This window comes from Oncorhynchus masou, unplaced genomic scaffold (genome assembly GCF_036934945.1).
Source record: "Oncorhynchus masou masou isolate Uvic2021 unplaced genomic scaffold, UVic_Omas_1.1 unplaced_scaffold_6612, whole genome shotgun sequence".
In the NCBI taxonomy this organism is placed as follows: Eukaryota; Metazoa; Chordata; class Actinopteri; order Salmoniformes; family Salmonidae; genus Oncorhynchus; species Oncorhynchus masou.
Window position 1 is genome coordinate 307 of NW_027013056.1, and position 14,189 is coordinate 14,495.

At 44.9% G+C, this 14,189-nt stretch overlaps 1 long non-coding RNA gene across 1 annotated transcript; it reads left to right on the forward strand.

Moving 5' to 3' along the window:
• The first annotated feature begins 7,476 nt into the window (after positions 1-7,476).
• On the forward strand, positions 7,477-12,692 carry LOC135536771 (uncharacterized). The gene is made up of 4 exons (XR_010455061.1): positions 7,477-7,655; positions 7,920-8,582; positions 12,476-12,515; positions 12,635-12,692. It is a non-coding gene; the product is annotated as an uncharacterized LOC135536771 (long non-coding RNA).
• Positions 12,693-14,189: the final 1,497 nt, after the last annotated feature.

Sequence of the window (14,189 nt, forward strand, 5' to 3'; positions counted from 1 at the left end):
TGTCTAGCGTGTTTAAAAATATATATGAATATATTTTTTAGCTCTCTCATTCCTTCTTATGTGGAGAACCTGTGCAGTCCACCAACCCAGGGCTTGGTTTGACAGAGGTTTGACAGAGGTTTGTTTAAAGCTTATAATAGGGCACTTACTTTCGCAATGCATACAAGGCCCTCCCACGCCCTCCTTTCGGCAAATCTGACCACGACTCCATTTTGCTCCTCCCTTCATATACAGGCAGAAACTCAAACAGGAAGTACCAGTGCTAAGGACTATTTGTATTTATTTTTTATTATATTTATTTCACCTTATTTCAACCAGGTAGGCCAGTTGAGAACAAGTTCTCATTTACAACTGCGACCTGGCCAAGATAAAGCATAGCAGTGTGAACAGACAACAACAACACAGAGTTACACATGGAGTATTCAATGCTGGTCTGACCAATCGGGAATCGACGCTTCATGATTGTTTTGATCACGAGGACTGGGCTATGTTCCGGGTAGACTCAGAGAATAATATTGAAGTATACGCTGATTCGGTGAGTGAGTTTATAAGGAAGTGTATAGGAGATGTTGTACCGACTGTGACTATTAAAACCTTCCCCAACCAGAAAGAACTGAAAGCGCGAACCATGGAAACCACGGAAACCACGGGAACCACGGGAACCACGGAAACCACGGAAACCACGGAAACTATGGAAACCATGGAAAGGTGACTGGGAATATGGCCGAATACAAACAGTGTAAATATTCCTGCCGCAAGGCAATCAAACAAGCAAAATGTCAGTATAGAGACAAAGTGGAGTCGCAATTCAACGGATCAGACACGAGACGTATGTGGCAGGGTCTACAGACAATCAGACACGAGATGTATGTGGCAGGGTCTACAGAGAATCAGACATGAGATGTATGTGACAGGGTCTACAGAGAATCAGACAGGAGACGTATGTGACAGGGTCTACAGACAATCAGACACGAGACGTATGTGACAGGGTCTACAGAGAATCAGACAATCAGACAGGAGACGTATGTAGCAGGGTCTACAGAGAATCAGACAGGAGACGTATGTGGCAGGGTCTACAGAGAATCAGACAGGAGATGTATGTGACAGGGTCTACAGAGAATCAGACAGGAGATGTATGTGTCAGGGTCTACAGAGAATCAGACAGGAGATGTATGTGACAGGGTCTACAGAGAATCAGACAGGAGACGTATGTGACAGGGTCTACAGAGAATCAGACAGGAGATGTATGTGACAGGGTCTACAGAGAATCAGACAGGAGATGTATGTGACAGGGTCTACAGAGAATCACGGACTACAAAAGGAAAACCAGTCATGTCGCCGAGACCGATGTTTTGCTTCCGGACAAACTAAACATCTTCTTCGCCCGCTTTGAGGATAACACAGTGCCACCGATGCAGCACGCTACCAAGGACTGTGGGCTCTCCTTCTCCGTGGCCGACGTGAGTAAGACATTTATACCTGTTAACCCTCACAAGGCTGCCGGCCCAGACAGCATCACTAGCAGCGTCCTCAGAGCAGGTGCAGACCAGCTGGCTGGTGTGTTTACGGGCATATTCAATCTCTTCCTATCCCAGTCTGCTGTCCCCACATGCTTAAAGATGGCCACAATTGTTCCTGTACCTAAGACAGCTAAGGTAACTGAACTAAATGATTATTGCCCCGTAGCACTCACTTCCGTCATCATGAAGTGCTTTGAGAGACTAGTCAAGGACCATATCTCCTCCACCCTACCTGACACCCTAGACCCACTTCAATTTACTTACCGCCCAAATAGGTCCACAGACGATGCAATCTCAACCACACTGCACACTGCCCTAACCCATCTGGACAAGAGGAATACCTATGTAAGAATGCTGTTCATCGACTACAGCTCAGCATTTAACACCATAGTACCCTCCAAACTCGTCATCAAGCTCGAGACCCTGGGTCTCAACCCCGCCCTGTGCAACTGGGTACTGGACTTCCTGACGGGCCGCCCCCAGGTGGTGAAAGTAGGAAACAACATCTCCACTTCCCTGATCCTCAACACTGGGGCCCCACAAAGGTGCATGCTCAGCCCCCTCCTGTAATCCCTGTACACCCACAACTGCGTGGCCAAGCACACCTCCAACTCAGTCATCAAGTTTGCAGATGACACAACACTGGTAGGCCTGTTAACCAACAATGATGAGACGGCCTACAGGGAGGTGGTGAGGGCCCCGGTGGAGTGTGGTGCTAGGAAAATAACCTCTCACTCAACGGCAACAAAACAAAGGAGATGATCGTGGACTTCAGGTAACAGTAGAGGAAGCACACCCCCCCCTTCACACGTGTAAAGGTGTAAAGTTTTAAGTTCCTCGCCGTTCACATCACGGACAAACTGAAATGGTCCCACCCACTCAGACAGAGTGGTGAATAAGGCGCAACAACACCTCTTCAACCTCAAGAGGATGAAGAAATTTGGCTTGTCACCTAAAACCCTCACAAACTTTTACAGATGTACAAACTACCTTCCCTCCAGGACATCTACACCACCCAATGTCACAGGAAGGCCAAAAAGATCATCAAGGACAACAACCACCTGAGCCACTGCCTGTTCACCCCGCTATCATCCAGAAGGCAAGGTCAGTACAGGTGCATCAAAGCTGGGACCGAGAGACTGAAAAACAGCTTCTTTCTCAAGGCCATCAGACTGTTAAACAGCCACCACTAACACAGAGAGGCTGCTGCCTACATACAGACTTGAAATCATTGGTCACTTTAATAAATGGATCACTAGTCACTTTAATAATGTTTACATATCTTACATTAGTCATCTCATATGTATATACTCTATTTTATACTATTTATGGCATCTTGCCTATGCAGCTCTGTCATCGCTCATACATATATTTATATGTACATATTCTCATTCTATCCCTTTACTTAGATTTGTGTGTATTTGTGTATTTGTGTGCTTCATCTCTCTGGATTTCTAGTTTGGATTTCTCGAATGTTGTTGCTTCATCTCTCTGTTTTTCTAGTTTAGATTTCTAGAATGTTGTTGCTTCGTCTCTGTGTTAGTTTCTTAATTTGTAGAAATAGCCTCAGAAATGGTCCCAGATACAGTATGTTTGTGCTGTTAGACAGATCTGAGACCAGGCTACTGTAGAACGCATGACAAGGAGTGGAATGATAGCTCAAACAGAATGGCCACCCAGGAAAAATTGTAAAAACCTTTCACCCATAAATACCATAGGTTGTGAAATTCAATACAAGGGAAATGTCATCACTAGAATCTTCCACAATCACGCTTGAGGTGAAAAAGACGAGGTACTGTCTCTCCTCTCTCTCAACTGTCTGGAGTTGTAGAAGTGTCCCTCTCCAGGTGTGGCTCTGTATCAGTCACCGTCTTGGTTTGTATTATCTGGGCGTTTATGTTTTGTCTTTGGTCTACACGGGTGCTTATAAGTATCACTGCTGATGCCATAGATGGTGTCAGGCGAGGCAGGGACACTGGCCTACAGGGCCAGCAACACAACATGGTAGCATCACAACATAACAGCAACACAACATGGTAGCATCACAACATAACAGCAACACAACATGGTAGCATCACAACATAACAGCAACACATTATGGTAGCATCACAACATAACAGCAACACAACATGGTAGCATCACAACATAACATCAACACAACATGGTAGCATCACAACATAACAGCAACACAACATGGTAGCATCACAACATAACAGCAACACAACATGGTAGCATCACAACATAACATCAACACAACATGGTAGCATCACAACATGGTAGCATCACAACATAACAGCAACACAACATGGTAGAATCACAACATAACAGCAACACAACATGGTAGCATCACAACATAACAGCAACACAGCATGGTAGCAACACAACATGACAACAACATAGTAGCAACACAACATGACAACAACATGGTAGCATCACAACATGACAACAACATGGTAGCATCACAACATGGCAGCAGCACAACATGATAGCAGAAAAACAACATGGTACAAACATTATTGGGCACAGACGACAGCACAAAGGGCAAGATGGTAAAGACAACAATACATCACGCGAAGCAGCCACAACTGTCAGTAAGAGTGTCCATGATTGACTCTTTGAATTGCTACTGTTGGTAGGATACAGAATAAAATGACCAGTTTGTTTCCTATTACTTACATATTTGTTGTGCTCTTCTTTCACAACAGAGTCGGGTTTCTCAAAACAACCCTCCATCCTGCTCCTCCTATTTACCTATTAACACCCATCCCCTCTCTCTCCCTCCATCCCCTCTCTACCTCATCCCCTCTCTCCCTCCATTCCCTCTCTCTACCTCCATCCCCTCTCTCCCTCCATTCCCTCTCTCCCTCCATTCCCTCTCTCTCCCTCCATCCCCTCTCTCTACCTCCATCCCCTCTCTCCCTCCATTCCCTCTCTCCCTCCATCCCCTCTCTCTACCTCCATCCCCTCTCTCCCTCCATTCCCTCTCTCCCTCCATTCCCTCTCTCTACCTCCATCCCCTCTCTCCCTCCATTCCCTCTCTCCCTCCATTCCCTCTCTCTCCCTCCATCCCCTCTCTCTACCTCCATCCCCTCTCTCCCTCCATTCCCTCTCTCCCTCCATCCCCTCTCTCTACCTCCATCCCCTCTCTCCCTCCATTCCCTCTCTCCCTCCATTCCCCTCTCTCTCCCTCCATCCCCTCTCTCTACCTCCATCCCCTCTCTCCCTCCATTCCCTCTCTCTACCTCCATCCTCTCTCTCTCCCTCTATCCCCTCTCTACCTCCATCCCCTCTCTCTCCCTCCATCCCCTCTCTCCCTCCATTCACTTTCTACCTCCATCCCCTCTCTACCTCCATCCCCTCTCTCCCTCCATCCCCTCTCTCTACCTCCATCCCCTCTCTCCCTCCATCCCCACTCTCCCTCCATCCCCTCTCTACCTCCATCCCCTCTCTCTCCCTCCATCCCCTCTCTCTACCTCCATCCCCTCTCTCCCTCCATCCCCACTCTCCCTCCAATCCCTCTCTCCCTCCATTCCCTCTCTCTCCCTCCATCCCCTCTCTCTCTCCATCCCCTCTCTCCCTCCATAACCTCTCCCTACCTCCATCCCCCTCTCTCTCCCTCCATCCCCTCTCTCTCTCCATTTCCTCTCTCCCTCCATCCCCTCTCTCTCCCTCCATCCCCCTCTCTCTCCATTTCCTCTCTCTCTCCATTCCCTCTCTCCCTCCATTCCCTCTCTCTCCCTCCATCCCCTCTCTCTCTCCATTTCTCTCTCTCTCCATTCCCTCTCTCCCTCCATTCCCTCTCTCTCCCTCCATCCCTCTCTCTCTCCATTCCCTCTCTCCCTCCATCCCCTCTCTCTCTCCATTCCCTCTCTCCCTCCATTCCCTCTCTCTCCCTCCATCCCCTCTCTACCTCCATCCCCTCTCTCTCCCTCCATCCTCTCTCTCTACCTCCATCCCCTCTCTCCCTCTATCCCCTCTCTACCTCCATCCCTCTCTCTCCCTCCATCCCCTCTCTCTACCTCCATCCCCTCTCTACCTCCATCCCTCTCTCTCCTCCCTCCATCCCCTCTCTCTCCCTCCATCCCCCTCTACCTCCATCCCCTCTCTCTCCCTCCATCCCCTCTCTCTACCTCCATCCTCTCTCTCTCCCTCTATCCCCTCTCTACCTCCATCCCCCTCTCTCTCCCTCCATCCCCTCTCTCCCTCCATTCACTTTCTACCTCCATCCCCTCTCTACCTCCATCCCCTCTCTCTCCCTCCATCCCCTCTCTCTACCTCCATCCCCTCTCTCCCTCCATCCCCACTCTCCCTCCAATCCCTCTCTCCCTCCATTCCCTCTCTCTCCCTCCATCCCCTCTCTCTCTCCATCCCTCTCTCCCTCCATAACCTCTCCCTACCTCCATCCCCTCTCTCTCCCTCCATCCCCTCTCTCTCTCCATTCCCTCTCTCCCTCCATTCCCTCTCTCTCCCTCCATTCCCTCTCTCTCCCTCCATCCCCTCTCTCTAACAGATTTTTCTACTCCGATATCCTTGGGTAGGTGGAGGGAGTCTGGAAGGGCATCTTGGAATCTTTGGGATGTCCGAGAATTCATAGAGCGGTTTTTGATAATCCTTGGTTGGGGTATGACTCTGAACAGATTATTTGTTGGGATTTCTAATGTAATAAAATGGTGGTCCGATAGTCCAGGATTTTAACTTCTTGATGCATCCATCCCGTTTTTCTTCAACCACCGCTGAATTGCAGAGCGCCAAATTCAAATTAAATTACTAAAAATATTGTGCAATACAGAAAAACACAGTTTAGCTTGTTGTTAATCCACCTGGAGTTTCATATTTCAATAAAGCTTTTTGGCGAAAGCATACCAAGCGTTTATGTAAGGACATCTCTCTCAGCAGCCAAGTAGATTGGTCACGAAAGTCAGAAAAGCAATAAATTAAATTGCTTACCTTTGATGATCTTCGGATGTTTGCACTCACAAGACTCCCAGTTACACAATAAATGTTCCTTTTGTTCCATAAAGATTATTTTTATATCCAAAATACCTCCATTTGGTTGGCGCGTTATGTTCAGAAATCCACAGGCTCGAGAGGTCACGACATCGTAGATGAAAATTCCAAATAGTATCCGTAATGTTCGTAGAAACATGTCAAATGTTTTTTATAATCAATCCTCAGGTTGTTTTTACAATATATAATCTATAATATATCAACTGGGGCTGTAGCTTCTTCAATAGGAGAGAGAGAAAATGCCTGCTCCAACGCTGCTGGCACCCAACAATGACGTGATGTGATCTTTCTCGCTGATTTTTCAAAATAAAAGCCTGAAACTATGTCTAAAGACTGTTCACATCATGGGGAAGCCACAGGAAAATGAATCTGGTTGATATCCCTTTAAATGCAGCAAAGGCAGGCTATGGAACATGGAGTTTTCAAAATAGAGGCCACTTCCTGGTTGGATTTTCCTCAGGTTATCGCCTGCAATATCAGTTCTGTTATACTCACAGACAATATTTTGACAGTTTTGGAAACTTTAGAGTGTTTTCTATCCTAATCTGACAATTATATGCATATTCTAGATTCCAGGCCTGAGAAATAGGCAGTTTAATTTGGGTACGTTTTTCATCCAAACATCAAAATACTGCCCCCTACACTTAAGAGGATAAGGAAAAACATTAAGATCCACAATATTGATTCCAATAGCAGCACAACAAATGAGTAATTAAAGAAGTAAGTCACTAATAAACAATGTGACACCACAGCTCATCAGTACTCAACTACCTCCACTGACAACCTGTCAGTGCAAATTCTGTTAACTCTCATCAACATTTTACTTTCTTTTGTGGTTCAGTAATCAGGTTGTTGTTGGAACGTCAGAAATTTCACTGCACCAGTAGAATGTTTCTATCATCATGCGTTTCCACAAACCTCAAGGAATGTGTGGTATGAGGACAAGATCAGTGACATTTCAATAGCCGGCTAGGGACTAAGATAATAACCTCTAGACAGAGACACAGAACAGTACTGAGGAGTGGTGATCATGAGTTCAGTCTGGTCAATGGCAAACGTAGACTTGATTAGTTGATAGAATGACTTCAATTTGACAGTTTAGCCTACAGAGTTGCCTCAGCAGACAAAGTAAGTTTCACTCAGCAAATGTTAAAAATCTGTATATATCTTCCTACATTTTACTGTGGGTGTGTATGCTGTTTGCATTCTACTGTTTCGGTGTGTGTGTGTGTTAATGACTCTGTCTACTCGTGTACTATAGCATTAATGCTCATAATCACCTGTGGTGTGTAAAATACTATATAATCTATAATCAGAACCTTTAATTGTGTCTAAATTATTGGAATATCCTCTACCTTTTATTCATTCTTCTGTACCCTCTTTATTCCACAGCAGAGAAAGAGACGGAGAGAGAGAGAGAGAGAGAGAGAGTGAGTGAGAGAGAGAGAGAGAGAGCAAGATAGAGAGAGAGAGAGAGAGAGAGAGAGAGAGAGAGAGAGAGAGCGAGTGAGAGAGAGCACCAAGATAGAGAGAGCGAATGAGAGAGAGCGAGTGAGAGAGAGAGAGAGAGAGCGAGAGAGTGAGAGAGAGAGAGAGAGAGAGAGAGAGAGAGAGAGAGAGAGAGAGAGAGAGAGAGAGCGAGAGAGTGAGAGAGAGAGAGAGAGAGAGAGAGAGAGCGAGTGAGAGAGAGAGAAAGAGCGAGTGAGAGAGAGACAGAGCGCAAGATAGAGAGAGCGAATGAGAGAGAGCGAGTGAGAGAGAGAGTGGGAGCGAGAGAGAGAGAGCGAGTGAGAGAGAGAGAGAGAGAGAGAGAGAGAGAGAGAGAGAGAGAGAGAGAGAGAGAGAGAGAGCGAGAGAGAGAGAGAGAGAGTGAGAGAGAGAGAGAGAGAGAGAGAGAGAGAGAGAGAAGGGGGTAAAGGTCATCATGGCTCCAGTAGATGTGGTAGACTGGTCTCTAGCCTCGTCCTCTTCATCTCCTGAGGTCTGCTTCGTCTCTCTCATCCTCTTCGTCATCCTCACCATCACACTCCTCACTGTATGTATAAACTGCCGCAGGTGAGTATCCTGTTCATTCCTTATCATGTGGGTTTCTCCCATGCTGTGTCTGGTTAAAGAAGGACTGTAGAATACAGATGTCTGATTCCAAATCAAGCCTTAATAACCCCGGCCCCCAGGCACTTCTTACATATTTGGTGAAAAGGACAGTAAATTCCAACTAACCTATCAGAGAACAATGTATTGTTAACAACAGGCAGCTCATACAGACAGTATTCAGACCCCGTGACATTTTCCACATTTTTTTTTTTACGTTAACAGCTTTATCCTAAAATGGATTAAATAAATAAAAATCCTCAGCATTCTACACACAGTACCCCATAATGACATCACAATACCCCATAATGACATCACAATACCCCATAATGACATCACAATACTCCATAATGACATCACAATACCCCATAATGACAAGTCGAAAAGAATAACAAAAATAAAAACAGAAATACCTCATTTATATAAAGCATTCAGCCTCTTTGCTATGAGACTCGAAATTTAGCTCAGGTGAATCCTGTTTCCATTTGATTGGAGTTCACCTGTGGTAAATTCAATTAATTGGACATGCTTTGGAAAGGCACACATCTGTCTATATAATGTCCCACAGTTGACAGTGCATTTCAGAGCAAAAACCAAGCCATGAGGTGGAAGGAATTGTCCGTACAGCTCCGAAACAGGATTGTGTGAATGTCCCCAAGAACACAGTGGCCTCCATCATTCTTAAATGGAAGATGTTTGGAACCAACAAGACTCTTCCTAGAGCTGGCCGTCCGGCCAAACTGAGCAATCGGGAGAGAATGACCTTGGTCAGGGAGGTGACCAAGAACCCAATGTTCCTCTGTGGTGATGGGAGAACCTTCCAGAAGGACAACCATCTCTGCAGCTCTCCACCAATCAGGCCTTTATGGTAGAGTGACCAGATGGAAGCCACTCTTCAGTAAAAGGCACATGACAGCCCGCTTGGAGTTTGCCAAAAGGCACCTAAAGATTCTCAGACCATGAGAAACAAGATCCTCTGGTCTTATGAAACCAAGATTGAACTCTTTTGCCTGAATTCCAAGCGTCACGTCTGGAGGAAACCTGGCACCATCCCTACGGTGAAGCATGGGGGTGGGAGCATCATGCTGTGGGGATGTTTTTCAGCAGCAGGGACTGGGAGACTAGTCAGGATCGAGAGAAAAATGAACAGAGCAAAGTACAGAGAGATCCTTGATGAAAACCTGCTCCAGAGCGCTCAGGGCCTCAGACTGGGGCGAAGGTTCACCTTCCATCATGACAACAACCCTAAGCACACAGCCAAGACAACGCAGGAGTGGCTACGGGACAAGTCTCTGAATGTCCTTGAGTGGCCCAGCCAGAGCCCGGACTTGAACCCGATCGAACATCTCGGGAGAGACCTGAAAATAGCTGTGCAGCGACGCTCCCCATCCAACCTGACAGAGCATGAGAGGATCTGCAGAGAAGAATGGGAGAAACTCCCCAAATACAGGTTTACCAAGCTTGTAGCGTTATACCCACGAAGACTGTAATCGCTGCCAAAGGTGCTCCAACAAAGTATTGAGTAAAGGGTCTGAATACTTATGTAAATGTGATATAGATTTTTTTTATTTTTTTTATTTAATCAATTTTAGAATAAGGCTGTAACGTAACAAAATGTAGAAAAAGTAAAGGCCTCTGAGTACTTTCCAAATGCACTGTACGTGTCAATATGTCTATTATTACTGCGTAAAGGGTCTGAATACTTATGTAAATGTGATATTTGCATAAGCAAAAACTTCTTTTTGCTTCCTCATTATGAGGTGTTGTGTGTAGACTGATGAGGGGAAAAAAAGCAATTGAATCCATTTTAAAATAAGGCTGTAATATTCCCAAATGTGGAAGAAGTCAAGGGGTCTGAATACTTTCCAGAGGAACTGTATATTGATCTATGGAGTGTCCAGGATAGGGACTGATTAGGAACTGTATATTGATCTATGGAGTGTCCAGGTGTCCAGGATAGGGACTGATTAGGAACTGTATATTGATCTATGGAGTGTCCAGGCGTCCAGGATAGGGACTGATTAGGAACTGTATATTGATCTATGGAGTGTCCAGGCGTCCAGGATAGGGACTGATTAGGAACTGTATATTGATCTATGGAGTGTCCAGGTGTCCAGGATAGGGACTGATTAGGAACTGTATATTGATCTATGGAGTGTCCAGGTGTCCAGGATAGGGACTGATTAGGAACTGTATATTGATCTATGGAGTGTCCAGGCGTCCAGGATAGGGACTGATTAGGAACTGTATATTGATCTATGGAGTGTCCAGGTGTCCAGGATAGGGACTGATTAGGAACTGTATATTGATCTATGGAGTGTCCAGGATAGGGACTGATTAGGAACTGTATATTGATCTATGGAGTGTCCAGGTGTCCAGGATAGGGACTGATTAGGAACTGTATATTGATCTATGGAGTGTCCAGGATAGGGACTGATTAGGAACTGTATATTGATCTATGGAGTGTCCAGGTGTCCAGGATAGGGACTGATTAGGAACTGTATATTGATCTATGGAGTGTCCAGGTGTCCAGGATAGGGACTGATTAGGAACTGTATATTGATCTATGGAGTGTCCAGACGTCCAGGATAGGGACTGATTAGGAACTGTATATTGATCTATGGAGTGTCCAGGTGTCCAGGATAGGGACTGATTAGGAACTGTATATTGATCTATGGAGTGTCCAGGATAGCGACTGATTAGGAACTGTATATTGATCTATGGAGTGTCCAGGTGTCCAGGATAGGGACTGATTAGGAACTGTATATTGATCTATGGAGTGTCCAGGTGTCCAGGATAGGGACTGATTAGGAACTGTATATTGATCTATGGAGTGTCCAGGTGTCCAGGATAGGGACTGATTAGGAACTGTATATTGATCTATGGAGTGTCCAGGTGTCCAGGATAGGGACTGATTAGGAACTGTATATTGATCTATGGAGTGTCCAGGTGTCCAGGATAGGGACTGATTAGGAACTGTATATTGATCTATGGAGTGTCCAGGTGTCCAGGATAGGGACTGATTAGGAACTGTATATTGATCTATGGAGTGTCCAGGTGTCCAGGATAGGGACTGATTAGGAACTGGGCACAAGAGTTGAATAACTTGTTCTCACCCATTGACTTCTCTATGTTCCATTTCCTTCCTACCTATGGGTAAGTACAGGTGAATGATGGTAAGGTGTGTTGATATGAATGTTGACAGGCATCAGGAAACAGGAAACTCAGGGAATGTTTGCCCGCGTCCCCAAATAGCACCCTATTCCCTACGTAGTGCACTACTTTTGACCGGGCCCCCATAGTGGAATAGGATCCCGTTTTAGGAATGCTAACTTTATATGGATTTCTTAGGCTCCTTGCCAAGTGCATTACGGGTTAGGTCACGTCGTTGAACATTCCACGAGCGGTTTATCACCCAGAGGAATGGAACGCTGTCCCTGTTCAACTGGAATGTGTTCTGGCAATGATAGACAGCTCAGAATAACGGCTGGGTTTGTTTATTTTTTAAAGGTTTCAAGATTATTTTGACGAAAGAGGCACCACTTTAAGTGTCTGAGGAAAAGTGAATTAATGATCACACTGTTGTCAAATGCCCATACATGTTTCTTCTTTATTTATTTCCTGTTTCTATTGGTCATTTGTCACTCTCTGAATTTAATATCTACCAGTAATAGCACACTATTGGTCATCTATTCACTTCATTACTTTTTCTATTGTTTGTTCCATTGTTCGAGAAGTGAATCTGCAAGTCAGCATTTCATTGCCCTGTGTTCTCCACGTGTATCCTGGGTCCCTGACTAGTAAAAAGACTGGAACGTGTACCAGTTAAATGCCTTTTTATGTGTTCTCATTTCCAGACAATCAGATATTCAGATGGATCCTATAGACGGAGCACAGGTAGGGTAGACAAACACACACTCTCTCTCTCTCGCGCACACACACACACACATACACACACTCTCTCTCTCTCACACACACACACACACACACTGTAATCCGGTCTTCCTGTCCTACAGATCGAGGGTCAGGAGGAAACTACAGGTGCAAAGAAGTCCAACAGCAAGAACAATAAAGGTAAAGGAAGGATACAGGTCTATGGTTACTAAGGATACAGGTCTATGGTTACTAAGGATACAGGTCTATGGTTACTAAGGATACAGGTCTATGGTTAATAAGGATACAGGTCTATGGTTACTAAGGATACAGGTCTATGGTTACTAAGGATACAGGTCTATGGTTAATAAGGATACAGGTCTATGGTTACTAAGGATACAGGTCTATGGCTACTAAGGATACAGGTCTATGGTTACTAAGGATACAGGTCTATGGTTAATAAGGATACAGGTCTATGGTTACTAAGGATACAGGTATATGGTTACTAAGGATACAGGTCTATGGTTACTAAGGATACAGGTCTATCGTTACTAAGGATACAGGTCTATGGTTACTAAGGATACAGGTCTATGGTTAATAAGGATGCAGGTCTATGGTTACTAAGGATACAGGTCTATGGTTACTAAGGATACAGGTCTATGGTTACTAAGGATACAGGTCTATGGTTAATAAGGATACAGGTCTATGGTTACTAAGGATACAGGTCTATGGTTACTAAGGATACAGGTCTATGGTTACTAAGGATACAGGTCTATGGTTACTAAGGATACAGGTCTATCGTTACTAAGGATACAGGTCTATGGTTACTAAGGATACAGGTCTATCGTTACTAAGGATACAGGTCTATGGTTACTAAGGATACAGGTCTATGGTTACTAAGGATACAGGTCTATGGTTACTAAGGATACAGGTCTATGGCTACTAAGGATACAGGTCTATGGTTACTAAGGATACAGGTCTATGGCTACTAAGGATACAGGTCTATGGTTACTAAGGATACAGGTCTATGGTTACTAAGGATACAGGTCTATGGTTACTAAGGATACAGGTCTATGGTTAATAAGGATACAGGTCTATGGTTACTAAGGATACAGGTCTATGGTTACTAAGGATACAGGTCTATGGTTAATAAGGATACAGGTCTATGGTTACTAAGGATACAGGTCTATGGTTACTAAGGATACAGGTCTATCGTTACTAAGGATACAGGTCTATGGTTACTAAGGATACAGGTCTATGGTTACTAAGGATACAGGTCTATGGTTACTAAGGATACAGGTCTATCGTTACTAAGGATACAGGTCTATGGTTACTAAGGATACAGGTCTATGGTTACTAAGGATACAGGTCTATGGTTACTAAGGATACAGGTCTATGGTTACTAAGGATACAGGTCTATGGTTACTAAGGATACAGGTCTATGGTTAATAAGGATACAGGTCTATGGTTACTAAGGATACAGGTCTATGGTTACTAAGGATACAGGTCTATGGTTACTAAGGATACAGGTCTATGGTTAATAAGGATACAGGTCTATGGTTACTAAGGATACAGGTCTATGGTTACTAAGGATACAGGTCTATCGTTACTAAGGATACAGGTCTATGGTTACTAAGGATACAGGTCTATGGTTAATAAGGATACAGGTCTATGGTTACTAAGGATACAGGTCTATGG